Source organism: Artemia sp. Qi Xiang Cuo, chromosome 7, assembly GCF_049724085.1.
Source record: "Artemia sp. Qi Xiang Cuo chromosome 7, ASM4972408v1, whole genome shotgun sequence".
NCBI lineage: Eukaryota > Metazoa > Arthropoda > Branchiopoda > Anostraca > Artemiidae > Artemia > Artemia sp. Qi Xiang Cuo.
Genome location: NC_142800.1, coordinates 61553775 through 61574173, shown reverse-complemented (window position 1 = coordinate 61574173; position 20399 = coordinate 61553775). Strand labels below are relative to the sequence as shown.

General features: G+C 36.2%; 1 protein-coding gene across 5 annotated transcripts in view; it reads left to right on the top strand.

Annotated features, from left to right (window-relative positions):
• The window catches only part of LOC148950531 (uncharacterized protein CG43867), a 355819-nt gene that overhangs the window by 100941 nt on the left and 234479 nt on the right, over positions 1–20399 (top strand). Inside the window, exon 1 of one of the 5 annotated variants that reach the window (XM_089092461.1) lies at positions 16888–17002. The exons of the other annotated variants lie outside the window; for them this stretch is intronic. The gene's annotated coding sequence lies outside the window, so the exon portion shown is untranslated. Of the gene's footprint in view, positions 1–16887; positions 17003–20399 lie in introns of those variants that run through there. 5 annotated transcript variants of the gene reach the window in all.

Genomic DNA, 20399 nt, shown 5'->3' with positions numbered 1-20399 from the left:
GAGCAGAAATTAATATAAGTTGGGCGCAAAACCCCTATACCTTCCCAAGGCCAGAACAAAATTTGTACTCTACTGAAAAAATACAAAATGAATGTGCATTGTCAGTTTAATATACATATACTGATATTTAGTTATCAAAATGTTAATATTATTTGATCTATTAAAATTATAATAGTAAAAACATTTATATTTTTTCAGTAAAGTGCAAATTTTGTTCCGGCCTTGGGAAGGCATAGGGGTTTTGCGCCCAACTTATATTAATTTCTGCTCGTTTTGAGTTTGACTTGGTTATTTATTGTAATTTCTATTCGTTTTGGGTTTCATTTATTTATCGATGCTGATTTGTGGTAGTTTCACGCTTGGTAGATTATTTGATTTTATTTTTGCTCATTTTTTGTTTAATGGAGTTCTATAATTTTCTTTGAAAAACTTATTTTGTGGAAAAAGTTTTTTTAATTAATTTATTTGAAAAGACTTCAAGATACGCCTCCTAGGGACAATGCAATTTTCTCTTCATTACCAAGAGAAATTTTGGGTCTACGACAATATACTTTTTAGATCACGCTTATTAGCGAAACTCTCCGATTTATTAATCCAAAACATTAGTAATTCAATGGCGGTTTTCTGAACTGTTTTCCCAATTTTGTCTCGGAGGGATATTTTGCTATTTAAAACAGCTTTTCTATAAGAAATGTATGAACGTGAAGTTTCGAAATTGATGCAGTACATTTTATAAGCAAATGGATTATCCGAAAGCTGAAAGTAGTATGTTACCTACCATTTTGCCAACGCCCCCGTACCAAACAGGTTTTTCTGGTAGGTAAACATGTCATTACACTCTTTGCCAAGAGGATTTACGCAATTTCAAAGTTCAATGTCTTTTTTTTTAGTGATAAAGCAAAACCGGTGTCTCTTTTTTAGTTGCCAATTATTTTTTGTATATATTCAGGTTTCATATTCGATTATCCATCAGTTTTGAATAGTTCATATTCGAGATAACACTACAAGCATTTTTTGTAAGAAATATTTACATAGAAAAATGGATAATTCTAAGCAATTTCTGGTGAGTAAAAAAATATTCTCAGTGTTATATGAAAAAGAAATTGTCTAGTTATTAAGTTAAGTGTATTAATTGTTATAAAAGTTTGCTTTTTTGAGTTTCGGTTTTTTCTTATTTATAGCTCGTTATCATGTACTGCCGGAAAATGTATTTCAGTGGTATTTTAGATCTTAGTAGGCTAATGATGCTTTTAATCTTTAGAAGAAGAAGAATCAAAAACAATTTAGAATCTATGATGCATAAGGGGATTAACTGTGTCATTTTAATTAACTTTTCCACTTCTTAAATTTCTATTTATACATTTGATTGAAATCTGATAGTTTAAAGAGAAAAAGGGCTGTTATACCAAAGAGTTTAATAATTTCTGACTAAATTGACTTTGAATTTCACAAAATGTTCATAACCGCATGATTAGTAACAATTTTACGCTTCAGTATACAAAGAGGAAGCTCGCTGAAGGAAGTGTCAGTGACTGTTCTTATTCTAAAAAATCTAAATTTGTAACAATGAGCATTTTATTTTGATAATAAAGGAAAATATAAATATTTATTCAATTGAAAAAAAAAAAAAAAAAATATTTTAAACTACTTTAGACGCCTAAAATAAACTGAATTATTTTCCAAACCCAAAATGCATTTTTGCTACATGCTAAATTTTTGTCTTTTTTTTTTAAAGGAAGAAGGTACGTGCAATATCCCCCCTTCTGAAAAGAGGGCAAGATATAGCGAAGGCACATTAATGCAAGCTGCAAGAGCATCAGTTATCAAATTCGCTGCAAGAACTACACAAGACCTGGACCAGTCAATGCTTGCGAATCTTTTAATGAAAAGGTCCTCTGACCCCAGCGTTAGCTCCATGGCAGCTGGAAGGAACTTGAAAAGGGAATGGATTGCTTCATATGCCTCAGCTCACCCTACTGAAGATTGTGAGCTTGATACCCCTCAAGTTTTGCCAAGGAGTTCAGATATAGAAGCCCGGTCAGAATTTGTAAGTATATACATAATTTTTTTTTCTATCCCTATTTTCAAAAATAAGGTAAATTTTCTCAGGTCTATTCACTGTTTCTCAAACTATCGTATATTTCGTACTAAACTGTCACACACATCCGGACTCTTATCAGATCTCCCCATCGCTTTTTAATCTGCTTTGAATTCTAAGTGAGCTTCTTGAAACAGGATATGTATTTGCGATAAGAAGAGTCCTTTGAATAATCTCCGATTATGGGTTTCACATGCAAAGAAAAACACTATTTTTGAACCAACTCAGGCAATTATTTTCGTTGAAAAAAAGATGCATTTGAGAACAGAATTTGAGGCTGTTCTATTTGAATAGTGTTGTGAAGTCCGATACCCCCACCTCGAAAAGGTATCGATCCTCCTCCCTCGAAGGAAGCTCCTGTTTTCCAAGGGTCCTCCCCGGGAGGGGTTGGGGGAGGGGGGGCTCTAGAAAGAACCATCCAAAATTTTAATTTAAAAAGTTTATTAACTATAAAAAAAAAAAAAAAAAATATTATTTTACATAAAAAATAAAAAACTTTTTTTTTTCTACAGATTAAAAATATAGCAACACCAGGGACACCATTGAGTGATGAAGTGAAACACTGAGGTGTTTTCGAGAAATAATTTGAGATTGTTCTATTTGAACAGTGTTGTGAAGTCTGATACCCCCAACTCGGAAAGGGTATCGATCCTCCTACCTCGAAGGAAGCTCCTGGTTCCCAAGGGTTCTCCCCGGGAGGGGATTGGGGTTTGGGGGAGGGGGAGGGGGGCTCTAAAAAAATATATATATTTTTTAACATGTTCAGTTGACATTATGAAAGACATAAGGCAATGTAACTTTTTTTTCTTCTTCTTACCAACTCAGGCAATTATTTTCGTTTTGAAAGGTTCAAGAAAAGAATTTGAGACTGTTCTATTTGAACAGTGTTGTGAAGTCCGATACCCCCAACTCGGAAAGGGTATCGATCCTCCTACCTCGAAGTAAGCTCCTGGTTCCCATGGGTTCTCCCCGGGAGGGGATTGGGGTTTGGGGGAGGGGGGGGCTCTAAAAATATATATATTTTTTAACATGTTCAGTTGACATTATGAAAGACATAAGGCAATGTAACTTTTTTTTTCTTCTTCTTACCAACTCAGGCAATTATTTTCGTTTTGAAAAGGTTCAAGAAAAGAATTTGAGACTCTTCTATTTGAACAGTGTTGTGAAGTCCGATATCCCCCAACTCAGAAAGGGTATCGATCCTCCTACCTTGAAGGAAGCTTCCAGCCCCCAAGGGTTCTCCCCGGGAGGGGATTGGGGTTTGGGGGAGGGGGGCTCTAAAAATATATATATTTTTTAACATGTTCAGTTGACATTATGAAAGAAATACGGCAGTGTAAATTTTTTTTCTCATTATTTTAATTGTTCAGGTGGTGGGACAATGACTATGAGAAATTGACAAAGTTTATTAACTATAAAAAAAAATTGTTATTTTAAATAAGAAAAAAAACTTTTTTTCCTACAGATTAAAAATATAGCACCCCCAGCGGCACCATTGAGTGATGAAACAGGTATATTTACAGAACCAATTCTGTCACCACCAGCAGAGTTCAGGGATGAACCTACACTTGTTCTAGAGAATATGAAGTGGCATGAGAGATTCCTTAACGATGTTTTTGGGGAAATGGCCAGCATGGAGGACTTAACTTGCGATATTGACATGCTTGAGGACCCAGAGTGGGCAGATAGTTCCATGCGTGAATATTTAGATGATGCTACAAGTAAATTTGAACCGGGTCCTCATAACGAAATTCCATCAGAGGACAATACAGGCTGGCTCGACCAATTGTCTCCAAACACCATGGAATATGTACTAGGGAACCTCATGTCACATCCCCCCAATGTGATTGAACAGACTGGGAGTGGTGTTATTGACAAGTCCCTGTCACCCTCCTCCACCATTCCACTTAATAGTAGTACTATTAGTAATAAAACATTAGCTCATTTGTCCGGGGGCATTTTTAATCAGACCTTTAATATTATTGAATTGAGTCCTGAACAAACAATGACATGACATAAAAATAGTGTAACGTCCCTGGACTTACCTGATTTTTATCTGTTAGAATCTGTTCTAGGTCATTTGCAAGCGTACAGGGTAGTTTTTAGCTCCCGTGGAAAACGCGGGCATTATTTGAAATGACCCCGTGAAAGTTCTCAATAGTTATATTGACAAAATTCGAGCGCAAATTGAGATTCAGATCCAGAATTGGGGAGGTCGAGAGGGAATTAATGCATCAGTGCATCAAAAAGTTTATTTACAAAAGTGAACATATGGGGACGTTTTTTATTTTCATTTTTAGATAGGCAACCAGACTTTCTACCTAGGTCTAAATGAATTTGAAGACAATTTTTTCAACTGGGTAAATAAACTAATTTCACATTTGGATACGTTTAGCGAGAGGGGGAGTGGGTCCACAATTTTATACATTGAACGCATGGATCTGAATCTCAGTAGATTTAAAAAAAAACTTTATTTTAAGGGGTAGGAGGGGTAAAGAAATAAAATGCCATCCAGATTTGTCGGCTACAGGATGGGTTCAGGGTTTCAATTTTGAAACAGGGCTGCAACGCTTTAAGTATGCATTTTTAGCAGCGGACCATAAAACATTATATAATGAGTCAAAAATGAAAAATATCGACAGAATTGCACTTAAGTGTGGAAAAAATTTCCATAAATTAATTTTTTTTTTTGTATTGGTAAAATATCGATCTTCATTTAAAGAAATAACCATTTTCTAAAAAGAAATTGAAAATATTGGGGTGGGGGTGCTTGTTCTCCAGAACGACACGGAATTTGTAGATGGGGGAAAAAACCAAATAAAACAGGGGTTTTGTAGTCAGTGAGGACGCCGATGGTGGAAAATGTTAAAAACTGGGTATGGGCTATTTACGAACCTCCCAAAGATGTAAATTCCTATGATAATCTTTTTCCCGTTATAGCAATTAGTCGGCTCCTCTGTGGAGGCAGAAAATTTGGAGAATACTTCTATTGCTCCAGTTGTCTTTCCCCATTTAGATCGGAGCGACAATTTTCAGACCCCATGGGGCCTTGCAAAATTCCTGGACATCAGAGAATAGACCTGCCGGCAGAAGGCAAAGACATTTTACAATTAAAAAATTTTCAAAATTCTCTTCTGCAATCTGATAAAGTGTCTTTGGATTGTGAAACAAGACTGGTTTTGGTATCAAACACATCCAGGACAAATATAGTCATGTAACAACAACTAGTGCCGTGTTCCTCCGCACAATCCCGCCGTTACACAAACAAAAAAAATTACATGGTTTGAGTTTTTTTTTACTCTATAATAGGATGGAATTATGTAAAAGCTATTTGTTTAAATAATCAAAATGGCACACAAGGCAATTTCACGATTACGTCATACCAATTATCCAATGACATTGTCGGATAAAGAGCAACTGGCGTTGGAAAAGGGAACAATTTGCTGGGTGTGTAGGGGTCCCCTTGTCCCAAAAGACGCGGTGCAGGACCACAATCACCTTATTGAACCCAATTCAACGTGGAACATTTACGGGCGGTTTTTGGATCATTAGCTACGTAATTTAAAAATTCTAAAAAAACTTTTTCGGGAGTAGAGTAGAAATATCTCGACCTATGTTATAAAGTATGTTATAAACACCCATGAACATTTTAAATGAACTCTTCAATTGGATGATGATGATGATGCATGTGTGATAGAGAAACATACGTACAAAATCATACATAAGTCCTCAGAAAAGTTGCTTGTTTTGGAATTTATGTGGAAATTTGTTGAAGCCGGTGTTGAGTACACGAATAAAATTCGCTTTTTAGATTCCTACAGTTTTTTCCCCAAATCATTGAGCGAATTAATTCAAGTGCAGAAAAACGATGACGACTGCAATGCTTTCCCCCTTCTCAAGCAACAATTTCCAAAGGATTTATATGATATGTTAACGGTCAAGGGCATCTATCCTTATGACCATTATTGTTCCATGTCGAGATTCGCCGAGGAGACTGTTCCTTATATTGAATCGTTTTACGACAGTCTTCACGATCTTAGTTGCACCCCCAAGGAATATAGTTTTGCTAAAAAAGTTTGGGCAGAGGGAGGGTGTAAAAATGGGTTTGACTACTGCAAGCTGTATTTGTCGAGTGACGTGTTAACTTTGTTAGACATTATGTGTAAAAATACGGATAAAATCTATGAGGTATTGATATCTTGATAATCTTGATCTTGATATCTTGATAAATCAAGATAAAATCTTGATTTGGGGTATTATTTTTCTTCGCCTCATCTAGTGATGGACCTCATCCTGAAAATTAGTGGGGAAAAAATTGGGCTAATTACTGACATTGATCAGCATCTGTTCATCGAGAGGTCAATGAGGGGGGTTTTGTTTTTCACGGGGACCGTATCTTGGAAACCGATCCAACAGGAGAGAAGACGGGGACAGAATCAAATGCAGTTTTTCTCGATATGAATTCTCTCTACCCCTCGGCCATATCCAATTATGCGCCACCTTGCGGAGACTATAAATGGCTCAATGACCCTCACGCTCCCCATTTCCCCAACATTGACAGTGTTGAGGAGAATGGGCCGGTTGGATGGTTTTTTGAAATTGATGGAGAGATACCAGTCGAGCTTCACGATTCAGTAAAGGATTTTGTTTTCCCAGGCATCAATAGACCTGTGACTAAGGACTCTTTGAGTCCTCGCAATAGGCGTTTAGTCGAGGTGGACGGATTGCATTGGACACCTTCAAAACAAAAACTTATTGCTGACCTTCTGCCGAAAAAAACATAGTTGTACATCATGTAGCGTTAAAATGAATGTGTAGCAATGGTTTCAACGTCACAAAGGTTCACCGAGCACTCGAGTTTAGTCAAAAACCCTATCTAAAAACGTTTGTTGACACTTTTGTCGGCAAACGTTCTGCAGCACAGACGAAGGCCGAAAAAGACATTTATAAACTCATTTTAAATTCGCTTTTCGGCAAAATGTGTGAGAGTTTTCGTAATAGGAATCGTTGTGACGTTGTGACCGATTCGGAACAATGTGCTCGAATTATTGCCGATTCCAATTACACTTCCTTTACAATCATTGGCCCGGGCATGGTACTTTTGAATAGGAAAAAAAGACGCATTGTCCTGAATAAAAATATTGCTGCAGGCAGTGCTATCTTGGAGATCTCAAAAAATATCATGTTGGAATTCTACTACAATGTGGCTAGGGTACGGTGGCTGGAAAAGGGGCAAGTAGAGGTCTGCTACGGTGACACGGGGTCTCTACTGCTCAAAGTAAAAACACCAAATCGAATTGAGGTTTTGGCACACGGTTTAATCATCAGGTAACGGATTGACTACCACCATCGCTGTGGTGTTCTTTACCCTAAGCTAGTAAAACATCGGTCGCCCACTCAGCTTTTATTTTTAAAATATGACATGAGTAGCGACCTGATTTCCCGTGGTATGTTTGTAGGTCCGAAGGTGTACTTTATACAGACATACGACGAGGAAATCAAGAAACGTTGCAAAGGAGTAACCATGCGCTTTGTGGACAAAAATTTCGACATCGACATTTATAGGAATTGTATTGTTGAAAATACAATTCCACGAGCAAAATTGTTGGCAATTCGTTCATTAAACTACAAGAACTATAATGTAAATGTAGAGAAAATAGCCATGAGTACCATCTCCGACAAGGTCTATGTTTGTCAAGTGGGTGTGACCCCCCACCCCATTGGTCAATATTTAACTTCAGACCGGATCGAATGTATTGCCCACAGGGAAAGTCTCGGTTTAAAGAAAGTCCTGTAACTTTTGTCCTAAAACCCTTTGGGGGGGGGGCCTCGCGGCCCGGGGGGGGGGGCCGGCCGCCCCCAGCGCGGGGGCGCACCGACACCAAAGTTATCTTTTTTTTTTTGGACTTAGAGCAGATTTTTTTTTTCAAGTGCCATCTCTAATTTAATGTTTTTTTTTTCTCTATAAAAAAAATGTTTTTTCTCTGTGTACATCCCATGTAAATGTTGTTGTATTTTTTTTTATTATAAATAAATTTAAAAAAAGTGTATTTTTTAAAGTGCTCTCTCTAATTTAACGTTTTTTTTTTCTCTATAAGCAAAAAAAAGTGTTTTTTTTTCTCTGTGTGTACCTATGTAAATGTTGTTGTATTTTTTATTATGAATAAATTTAAAAAATTGTTTTTTTTTTCAATGTATTTTTAATTTTTTTTATTTGCATATAATAAAAGAAAAAATATGATTATTTATTAGTCTTTTTCTTTGTCTTATTATTCTTATTCTTCTTGAAGAACAGAGTAGTAAGGAAAAATTATTTAGTCATTAGACAATTAGGGTCTACAGTTAGTTGTCCAGGTGAACTGTTGAAAGGAACATGTATCAATTTAAAAAAACAATAAGATCGTTTATGTGTGGGCCCTCAATGTCTGGCAAAACAACACTCTTAACTAAAATAATTAAAAATTGTGATAAAATGTTTGCGGAAAAGCCGAAAAAAATCTACTATTGCTATAGTATTTGGCAGGAGTCATACAATAAAATAAAAGCAATTGCTGCCGCCACCATGGGATCGATGCAGATACAGTTCATACCGGGACTTGATGTTTTCAACATTATTGAACCAAACTCTTGGCTGATCATTGACGATTTGGCTGAATCTATTGAACAATGATCCCAGCAAATGCTGCAATTGTTTACTCTTCGCTCTCATCATGGACATATTTCTGTTACTCTAGTTCTACACAATCCCTTTCATCAAAGCAAATGTATGCGAATACTTGTATTGAACTGCACCTACTATATCATCTACAGAGTTGTTAGTGATTCTAGCTCGCTAATAACTCTCAATAAACAAATCTATCCAGTTTCCCCCAAATGTCTGCTCTCAAAATACAATCAGGCAAAAAATAAACGTCACGGTTATATTCTGCTGGATCTGAATCAAAAGACAACCAAGGATTTGCGTGTATTCACAGATATTTTCGAAAATGAAATTACAGCAGATCTCCCGGTGAACACTAAAAAGACCTATTATTCGCTATCATGACACTGAAAAAACTACATGAAAATATACATTTGTTTTCATTTCTAAGCACTTCAAAACATCAGCTTAGAAAAGCAATACTCAAACACGGTATTGCCAATGATTTCATTAATCTAATATATGAGTTTTGTTTAAATTTTACCGAGGGTAATGTTCAACTGCCAGAAGTTTTTAAGCAACAGGTAAAGCAACATCGTTCCATTGTACGTACATTTGCCTCCAAAAACAAAGGGAATAATTTTAAAAAGAAGTAACTTCGTCAGACAGGTGGTAGCTTTTTCACACTTTCACTGCCAATAATTGCGGGACTTGTAAACAGTTTTTTCTAGTAAAAATGGCAAAACCCTACAAATTAACTCCAATAGAACTCGTTCTCTCACCCGCGGAACACTTTGAGGATAATCTGAGTAAATTCCTCGACAATGAAACTATTGATGATGATAAAAAACTGATTTTACTTCAAGATGCTCTTTATCGAGTGGACAAACACTATCGATCACAGCCCACTGCTGATCCTAAAAAAGAATCATCTCCTCAAGAATCTCCTGCTGCTGCTGCTGCTGCTGGAACACAATTAAAGACGTATTAAATGGATTAATTTTTATTTAAATTTGTAAATATAATGCCCAACTATTATCGTGAAAAATTAACACGACTCCTAATCTATCTCTTGGAAAGTGATCAAATTCAAGTTGAGAGCAATGGGGAAAGGATTATAATTCGGGGCAATAGCTATAATCTACTTTATTTAATCTATGACATGGTTACAAATCGTAAAGGATTATTATCATTTAACACTCATATATAAAAATTTATAAATACATTAAACGTCAACAAAATTATTATTGGAAATTTAAAAATTCTTAGAAAATTCAATTACCGTGAATCATCAACATTAAAATATGATCATGAAGAAGAAGAAGAAGATTTTAAATAAATTTTGGATAATACTAGAACACAACACATATCACGACAAAAGCAAAGGCGTATCACATCCACATAACCACCAGAAGCACCAGCCCGTATACACAAGTGTAGTGGACGTTACACAACGTGTTTACGTTCAAAATGGCTGAAGTTCTGAAAGGTGTTTATGAAAATATTGGCGGGGTGGGGAGTTTAAGTTCCCCCACAACTCTTTCCAAAGTCACAGGTGTTTGCACTAAAATTGTACAAGATTATCTACAATATGAGCCAAGTTACACTCTGCATAGAAATCACAGACTTCGTGCCAATCAATATCGAAAAACTAAATCCTTTTACCCATTGGATATAATGCAAGCAGATCTCTTGACTCTAGATGAACTTCAACGACGTCAAAATATACCGTGAAAGTACATTTTACTTGCAATCAGTGTTTTTAGTCACTATGCATATGCAATTCCATCTCAATCAAAGAGAGGTATTGAAGTTTCTCAGGCCATTGAAAGTCTTCTCGAAAAGTATTCATATAAAAAAATTCAAACGGATCGTTGTAGTGAATTTGTTAATTCTAATGTTGCAACAGTACTAGAGAAATAAAGTACACTGCTCTATCATACGCATAGTCCTATACAGGATGCATTGGCGGAATGATTGATAAGAACTCTTCGACTTTTAATTTTAAGATACTGTACATTGAAAAATACACCGGATTTTATTCATGATCTGGATAAAATCAGGTTGATTTATAATCAACGACCTCATCGCTCATTGTCCAAATCTAAACCATCGGAAGTTCATCATTGGGATCATAATAAAACTGACACCTTTCTTAAACAATATTCCAATGAATCAAAAGTCGAGAAGAAGAAGAAAAATGAATTCAATGTTGGTGATAAGGTTAGAATTAATATAACAACTAATGTTTTTGAAAAGGGGACTTATTTGTGGTCCACTGAACTTTTTAAAGTTTCAAAAATCCTAGACACTAAACCCATAACTTATCGCCTGCGTGATACCAAAGATGAAGAGATTCTCGGTGGTTTTTATGACTATGAATTGCAAAAAGTTAAAAATGCTAGTGAAATCTATCAAATTGAAAAGATATTAAAGACACGTACTCGCAGGGGTAAGAAACAGTTACTTGTTCGCTGGCTAGGATACAACTCGGATTTTGATTCTTGGATTGGTGTTGAAGATATTGACAATGCCCAATGATTTCTATGTAACTTTCATGCCCAACGTTTCCGATCCTCTCTACAATGACTTTAATACGACAAGTGATTTTTTGACAAAACTCTCTTCCGCCGGCCAAAATTAAGGCGCCGATGAAATGGGTCTTGTCGACGTCATTATAAAAAATACCAATGACATACTGAGAAAGGATCGTAAATATTAAATAAAAATAAGACCGTTTGAATTCGGTGATGAAGGTGCAATGGCATTTTTTGACTCTAATCAGTACCCTATTGCTAACATCCTCTACAGTTAATACAATAAACTGAATGACAGTTATCAATTCATCAAAAAAAAAAGGGCAAGTCGAAAAAAGGCGGATTAACTTTCAATTGCTTAGCGGACCAACGGAGAAGGTAAGTAAAAAAAAAGTTAGAGACATAAAGAATTTTCATCAATTAGACTGTAAGTGAGGTTCTTGGTTTAAAAAACCGTATTATTAAGACAGAAAATTTCAGTGGTAGTGACCATGTTATCTATGCAGACTATGCATCCAGCTTCTCCACAGACATTTGTATATTTCTCTACGCTTCATTTGTGGAAACATCTCGGGATGGTAATTCAAATGTTCCCCTCCTATGAGTTCTTGAACGAAAAACCAATCAAGAACATGTTCACCACTACAATATAAAGCATCTTCAGTATATTCCCGTAAATATTTCATATTTGTAACTCTGTCATTTAACACTAATAACTTAATTAGGTTATCAAATAGCAATTTCAAAAGGCTTAGCAGTGATTAAATGTCATTTTCGACCCATTTTCAACGACAACGACGGTACAATAACCTAAGCAATGAACAATAGAAGAACTCCATTTGTCTGTCCCGATATTGACTGTTATGTTGGTGCTTTGAGTCCATGTCAAATAGGCAATGGCTTGGACTACTACAAGGGGCGTACTACAATGTCTGGCTATGGTCTTTGTAGCTTGTTTGCTAAGCTATATAGTTCTGCACTACCCCTTGCCAGAAAATACCTTGTACCTGTTGCGTCGAATTTTTATGCATCTACACTATAAGACTGGGGGTCGGGCAAGAATTTCAAGGCGAGTGTTAAAGAAAATATTATATCTTCAGCAAGATCTGTTGGTGAGCAATTAAAATCTCGATAAACTGGGTAGGGATTGAAAAGGATGCGTTCGCATCAGTCACTCATCAGTCTCTACCCAGGCAGGAAGCAAATGACATCAACAAGTACTTTGAGTAATAGAACAACGAAGACCAATAAGCAGCAGCACAAGAAGAAGAAGAGAAAGATTGTTAGATCAAAGAAGGATTTCTTCTCTTAAGATGACTTATCTCCCTCACAAGGAATCATATCCATCAATCAGTTCCTCATTGAATTTATTCAATGCTGAAAATGTTGATGTCAGTGTCAAGTATGGCTACTATGAACAATTTCACCCTCAACAAGCCCTCTCGGAAAATATACACTTTCAAATATTTTCCAATGAAGACTATTTCATTGATTTGTCATCAACATTTATTGATTTAAATGTTGTGGTGAAGAAAAAGTCAGATAATACAACTCCAAATGCCGGCGATGGTCTCTCCTATGAAAACTGTACTCTACACAACCTGTTCAAACAAATTAATGTATTTATTAATGGGGCATTGGTGAGCACTACCAATAATTTATCCAACTATGCAAGCTACATACAATTTATGATGATGACGCCAAAGGCATACAAGGAGATGAGAGGACAATCATTAGGCTATGAATATCGAACAGGTGTTGATACTGACGGTGAGTTGACTACAGCAGTGACCCAGGAGTATCATCTAGTTGGAAAATTAAATCATGAGATATTCAATATATCCTAATAGCTACCCCCCAATGTCAAGATTGACATAAAGTTACAGATGGCCCCATCGAATTTCATTTTGAGAAAAACACTTCCTGCTGCACCCGATGCAAATGTTATTATCACATCGGCAATTCTCCACGTTCGAAAACAACAAGTTATGAGCTCTGTTGCATTGGCAGTGGAAAAGCTAAGAGCCAATGGTAGCAACATTAAAATTCTTGTCCCCCATACGATCACCAATCAACGTCACATTGCCAGCGGTTCTCGTAGCTATAGCGATTCATAATTTATCACTGAAGAAAGTCCATCTAACTTCACATGGACCTTTGTTTAGAGTTTAAGTGCCATTGTAGCCGTTACTAAAACTACCCTATATTTTAATTTTTCTAGTCGATTTCGTCTCGTGTTCATATAGATCTGTGTTCCTATGTCAACTCTCTAATTTGACAAAAAATCATTTAGAGATCTTTATGAAATAACTATGCAATCTCTAGATTATGACTCTCAACTATTTGAAAATGGAATAACCGATTCAATGTTTTCAAAAAATCATGGGTTTATTGTTTTAGACTTGTCAGGCACACAGGATATGAGCAAAGTAGGAACCGGGAATGTATGTTTAGAGTGTACATTTGTCGATACTCTGACTTAGAGTATCACGCTAATATCACTGAGTCAATTTGAAACCGATTGGGAAATCACACCCGACGGCAGTGTTCTACTAGACCTTGCACCATGAACATAAATCAAATAATCAATGTATTTAGTATGGATACTTACATGTCCCAATACAAGTCCTATTGCATACCCTCAGACTTCATTGAAAAAATTCCAAGTGTTAACAATTCCCTAATCATTGTTAATAGCAGTCCGTTGACTTTGAAGACTGTCCATTGGTTATGCATCTTTCAAACAGCGAAGAATATGGAATTTTTCGATCCTCTTGGCATCTCGCATAAATTCTATGTTCCATAAATCAACAACTTTATTGAAAGCAGTGGGAAAACCATTATTCAAAATGAACTAAGAGTACAGGATTTAACAACTAAGACATGTGGCTTTCATGCACTACTCTTTTTCATGTTCAGATGTCGTGGCTACACCTACAAGCAGTTTCTCAACATCTACATTGACTTACCTAAATTGAACGACTTTCTAGTGGAGAATATACTTACAAGTTTATTTAATATTGATTTTAGTGCCCTAAGAATAAAATGTTCTAAATATTTATTTGAAATTGTTTATTAATAAAAAAAATTATATACATGATAAAACGACTTTTCTACTCTTTAGATTTCATCCACTACTACTAGGTATTTGTCGACAACAGCTAGTGCAGGTAGATTATCTGAATTCACAGTGTACTGATCCTGATGTAGTGCAATGTCAGGGTCACATTTTCTACAGTAGAGTGTGATTTCACTCTTGTCATATCTCTTTGTATAGTCGATGATACTATTCGCAATCATTCTATAGAATTCACGTGTTTCAATTTGCGTATTTGAAGCAGTTTCACAAATAGTGTCCTCAAGTGTCGAATCACATTCTTTCACAGCCAAATAAAAATCAGTGGGCCTATAGTCAAAACACTCTGTGTCTTCACAACAATGACGTAGAAACCATATTCTCTTGTTGTTCCAACAGTTGAATCGTTGACCAGGTTCCTCCTCCCAGAACAATCTAAAACCACGACGATACCGATCTCGTACTAGTAAACTAAAATCACGGTTAGGATTCTTTCCAATCATACCGGGATATGTACTCTCCCACTGCTTACATTTATCATAATGACAATTGGAGCATAGGTGGCCTCTAGGATGAGAGTCACACACCTCTTCAAGAGAGGACTTACAAAATTTAATTTGTACAGCATATCCTCTATGCAATTTACACTGGTTGCATAATCTACACTTTTCATCATACTCCTCAATCAGTCTGCAAGTCTCACATGAGAACCAGCTGCATTATGTGTACATACATAACAAACATGTATGAAACATTTCGTCATGTGTTGACGCTCTCACCGTCACAATGAACGTGAGCCAGCAACATCAAAAAATTGTCTGAGATAGAGAGAGAGAGAGAGGAGTAAGTCATCTAGAGCACCATCTTTCTGATGAAAAAAAGTCCTAAATTTCTAAAAATTAATGTTTAAAAACTTATCCACAATGTCGTTTTGCCGTGTCGTAATCAATATATTAATAAATTTTGTAAATGCATTTGGACCACAATGTCGAAGCTTCATACAATAGTCTAATGATAGAGAATCAGTTTTAATTATGTCGACAAGCATTCCCCGAGAAAATATCTTCCTTTGAATGGACAACTCTAGAAAATCATCATCTAGAATTAAACGTTTGTCAATATGAACTAGATTCCTCATGATTCGATCTTTCCCGAACCTATCCATTTCTTATAGTCATAACTCTCTCACAACCAACCTCAGACTAAACAGAATTTCTTTTTGTACTCTAAAAAATATACGCTAGTCTACTATAGAAAAAAAATACCACTGATTTAGAAACAGTTTTATTGAACATAATTACAATAATAATATTCACTGATGCATTTTGTTCTCATCAATATATTTCGATAGGATTTCTAACGCCGACCGAAGTTTATTTATATGGAGAATATTTACTTTTCAAGCAAAACACAGCTGCTCCTCCTGCTTGAATTTGCTTAATGATATCACATATCTAGCATACTTAATGTCCTATTCAAGACACAGTTTACAGCCAGCAGTTAATTACATAGCCAAATTGGGCACTCGTATATCGTTGCTGCTGCTACTGTCAGTTCCATCATTAATCTCCAATAATGTAAATGCACCACTCATTTTTTTTTTCTCCACTAATATCCTCTCAAAAAAAAAAATATTCTCTTTTAATTCAAGTATCTTACTAATATGAATTGTAAAGAAAACTATTCCTTTTATTCAAACCATAATCACTAATAAAGATACTCGTTCCTCTTCACAAACAGTGTGATGATCTACAAAATTAACTACCAGAAAAAAACCTGTTTGTACGGGGGCGTTGGCAAAATGGTAGGTAACATACTACTGCTGAACTCATTTCTCAGAAATTATGTTTTACATTGTGTCTGATCGTGCCCAAAATCTATGTCTAATATTTGACACTGGTGTGTGACATGATTAACATTTACGGCATTGAAAAATTTCAAATATATATATCCACACAAGCTGATTTTGACAAAAAGAAACTCAATGATTGTCAAATATTATGTATAGGATAGTATCATTTGTTAACAGAATATTTCACTTAAATGGGCTCACTTGTCTGTGCTAATGCGCTCATTTTGTTGTTGGTGGTAGAATTTTTTTTATTACTATTATTATTATCTTTTTGTTTTTGTTGTTATTGATCACTTAAAGTTTTGAGTGCTTTGCTGTCTTAGGCAGGAAATCGGAATTGTCCCAACTTACTTTGAGGTACCCTAATAAGTGCTTGAACCTTCAGTCTCTTGAACGCTTTTCTTTCAACTCTGAAAAAAGAGTACACACAAAATTGTCACACAGCGTAGTAAATAAAGACCGGTAAACCCTGAGAGGGAAGAGGGACTGCTACGATTAAAACTATGGTCCTGTAAAGCTTTTTATTCGGTTAGTTTTTATCATTTAAGAACGTGAAACATATCTGTTGATTTTTGGCTGGTATGTAAATTAGTTTAAATATTCTCAAATTAGTCTTATTAATCTTAGTTTCTAATCCCTTGTTTCCAGCTGCTGGAAAATGAATCCTCCCGCTCTAACGACGAGCAAAAGATACATGTCTACGTCTTCAGTTTTATGTCCAACGCGTGTGCATGTGGAAAAGAAAAAGCTATTAATTGGATAATGTAATTTTCATGCATTAGACAATTAAATGAAGCAAGTAAGTAGGCTAGCCTATGTAAAATTACAAACCGATATAAATGTATGCAGAAGGCCTTTAACCCAGAAAAAAAAAACAAGAGGTGGGAAAGATAAGTTCTCTCCGAAAATCGGTTTTGCCATCCCCCCCCCAAAAAAAAAACAAAGAAAAGAAATAAGACACGTCCGCAGAAATTGATTTAAAATGAGGACACGCCATTTCAGGGGGGCGGCATAAGGAAACACTTGAAAGTCTCGGAATCGTTTTAGGGGGGGGGGGGATACGGGCCTAAAGGGCCTCCAGTTACATATGAGCCGGCCAACATCTAGTAGCTTTATTACATGTTTTACGTTCGAATGCTCTAATCATAGACGGTTTTTATATAATTTTATGCTTCATAATTCCTCAATTACAATTGAGGGATTGGCATGTTTTTGATTTTATGTGATTATTGATATTGAGCCACAAATATCATTGTAGCTCGTGTTAGTTCGACGTTGTTTTGCACATATTGCATGCTTATGAGTTTTTAACTCCTTTTAATTCGGGATTTCTTCTTTCGATTTCTTTCGAGCATATTCAGCTGTGACATTGGCTATATTTCTATGCTGCTAAGTTTATGTGCACGCAAGGGGGATGAAGTCCATCCTGAGTTTAATCCAAGGTCCTCCAAAAATGAAAAAATGGCAGCCTAAAAATGCATGGTTCCGTGGATTCAACACCACCTCCCCCAGCTCCCAAAAAATCATTCTGGTGTCCGCTAATGGTCGAACCTTTGCCTACCCCTTGCTATTATCGCATTTTATATTATGGCATTATATATACCCTTGTACCCTTAATCCACTGTATTTGGTTTGTATTATTTTTTTAATCTTGTAAAAAAGTCGTACAAACCAAAATGTCCTAATACTGGGTTGTTCCCGTTACGAAAAAAAAACTTGGAGATAAACTTATATTCTCAAACATGAGATGAATGAAGCAGGAGGTATAAAGAAATATGTCACCATTTCATGTGATCCCCTGCGATAACATGAAGGATTTCAGTCTGTATTTGGTTTTTATCCCTGTCTGCCTTAACATGTCCGTAGGGATGGTAGCAATGTGTTGCTCAGGCATGGTAGAAATGTCTCGATGAATTACAAAATGTAGTGTCTATCACAAATCACAATTAAAAAAAAGTCCTACATTATGGCGCCAAGAGAACGTGGGAGCCAATAGGATCAATTTGTCGTATTCGATGTCTTTGAAAAATTCAACCTCCTGGCCCATCTAGATATGCCATTTTTTTTAAACTCATACATAATACTGATTACAGCTACACTAGCTTCTACAACACTTACATTAGAATACACTAGCTTCTATCTTGGAGGATGCTTGCTACCGCCTTCACGTTTCAGTTGGGCCAATCCCAGCATGTGATGACAGAACATGGACTGGAATATCTACCCTCCAGCCGTATGACCCTTGACCATAATACTTTATGGACTGTTCGTAGAAATCTTCGAAAGTGACTTTAAACCTAGGTTCGACAGAAGATGGTAAATTGGCCCCCCTCTAGCTGTGTGATCGGTCGCTTCACATTGAACTTAAAGTTCAGTTTGAATTCGCATTTAACTAGAAGCTTCTTGAAAACAATGCTGTATCGAAATTAGCTCTTTAAGATTCAAAATTGTCAAATAAACCAAAAGTACTCTAAAAGTACGGTGCTCATTTTTCAAAATATATTGTGTTATATTGTATATATATTGTAATATATATACAATAATAATATTGTATATATATTGTAATATATTGTAACTATTTTGGATAAGAAGTTCTTAATATACCAACTCTTTAACGTGTCTTTAGTATACTGAAAATGAGGTCATTTTTCAGAGGAGGGGGTGTCAGAGGGGCGTGTGTCCCCTCGAGATTTGAAGATTACCTTTTTGGGGCACTATAATTGAAGAATGGCTTCCTTTGACATTTTCATTGAAACAATGAAAAAAACAACAAAATTGCCGCCCTAAATTTTGAGAAGGACATCCCACCCCCTACATTTCTGTGAATCGACGCCACTGCTTGGAAGCATAACATTCCAGTGTTTTGGTGGTGACTTGGTCCAATAGTCCCTGGAAGCTTCATCTTTGCCTCATGACAGCCGCTGAGGCTGGAAAAGGTGTATGGTTCTTTGAGTTGTGTGTCTTTTTTGTATTGACGTGACGTTCCTTCAACCTAATTTAGTTTTTCCTTTTTCCTCGGGAAGGCCAAATTTCATTTCAGAAATACAATCGATAACTCCAAGCCCTCCCGAGCAAGCCTCGATTTAGAAGGTTTTGTTTGATGTTACAAAAATTGAGCTGGGAACTTGAGTGCAATTAATAATTATAGACAAATGGAATGCGTTTATTAGATTTTCTCAAGTGTTTCCATTTATTATCTCTGCCTTGCTATTAAGGGAAGTGCTATTTATGACCATACATTTTGTTGATTAGATGAGATAAAACTGTCGAATAACAATTGTACTTATTTTATTGAAGCTTTAGTTGATTACTTGTCGAAAAAACAAAAAATTAGTGACTGTACGACGGTTTAGCGATTTTTCTATGATAGTCAGCACAACTTTTAAGTTTTCTGTTGGTAGCTGGTGATAAAAATGCTAAATAGTTTTTACAGTAACATAGTTTGTTGTTAATCCACCAGTTTTGAACTGATTCTCTACTGTATAAACTTGCATTGGGACAGGAAGATCATTTTTATGGAAGGCACCGGGGGAAATTTCATTAAATGAAACAAAATATGTATACCAAGTGGGTTTTCATGGGAAGAAGTGTAGAATGAAGCTCAGGAAAGTGTGATTGGAAATGAGGCATGATCAGCTGTATTGGTCTCATGAGGCCTGGTGCTGGGATGAGTTGCCTGTAATAGTAGTAACAGTTCCAAATTTAGGTACAGACAATCCTTGTCATTTATTTGTTAATGCCCAAACATGCTTTAATGTGCGCTCAGTTTTTCATCAGCAGTGCAATAGCGCTGCCTAAGTAAAGAACGAAGTGGGCCCAATGAATTATTTTTTTTTCTTTTTTACCAAGGCACTTCGTATAGAAGGAATTGTCGTATAATCTTCGAAAGGAGCTCATTCGGTTGGATATTGAAAGTTCTATTGCCCTTTTTAAGCGTCAAAAGTGGTTGGAGGGTAATCACCCCCCCTCCAACGCCCAAACTCCCCAAATGCATCCAGTCTAAATTTTGAGATATCCATTTTGTTCAGTATAGTTGAAAGGTCTAGTAGCTATGTCGTGTGGGGTGTCATCCCCCCCCCCCCCCGCCCTCGGGGGGGGGGGGGGCTGTGGGAGGTTCTATTGCCCTTTTTAAGAGTCAAAAGTGATTGGAGGTAGGAAACGATAAGGCCCAAACGATAACTGCCCAAAAAGGCAAT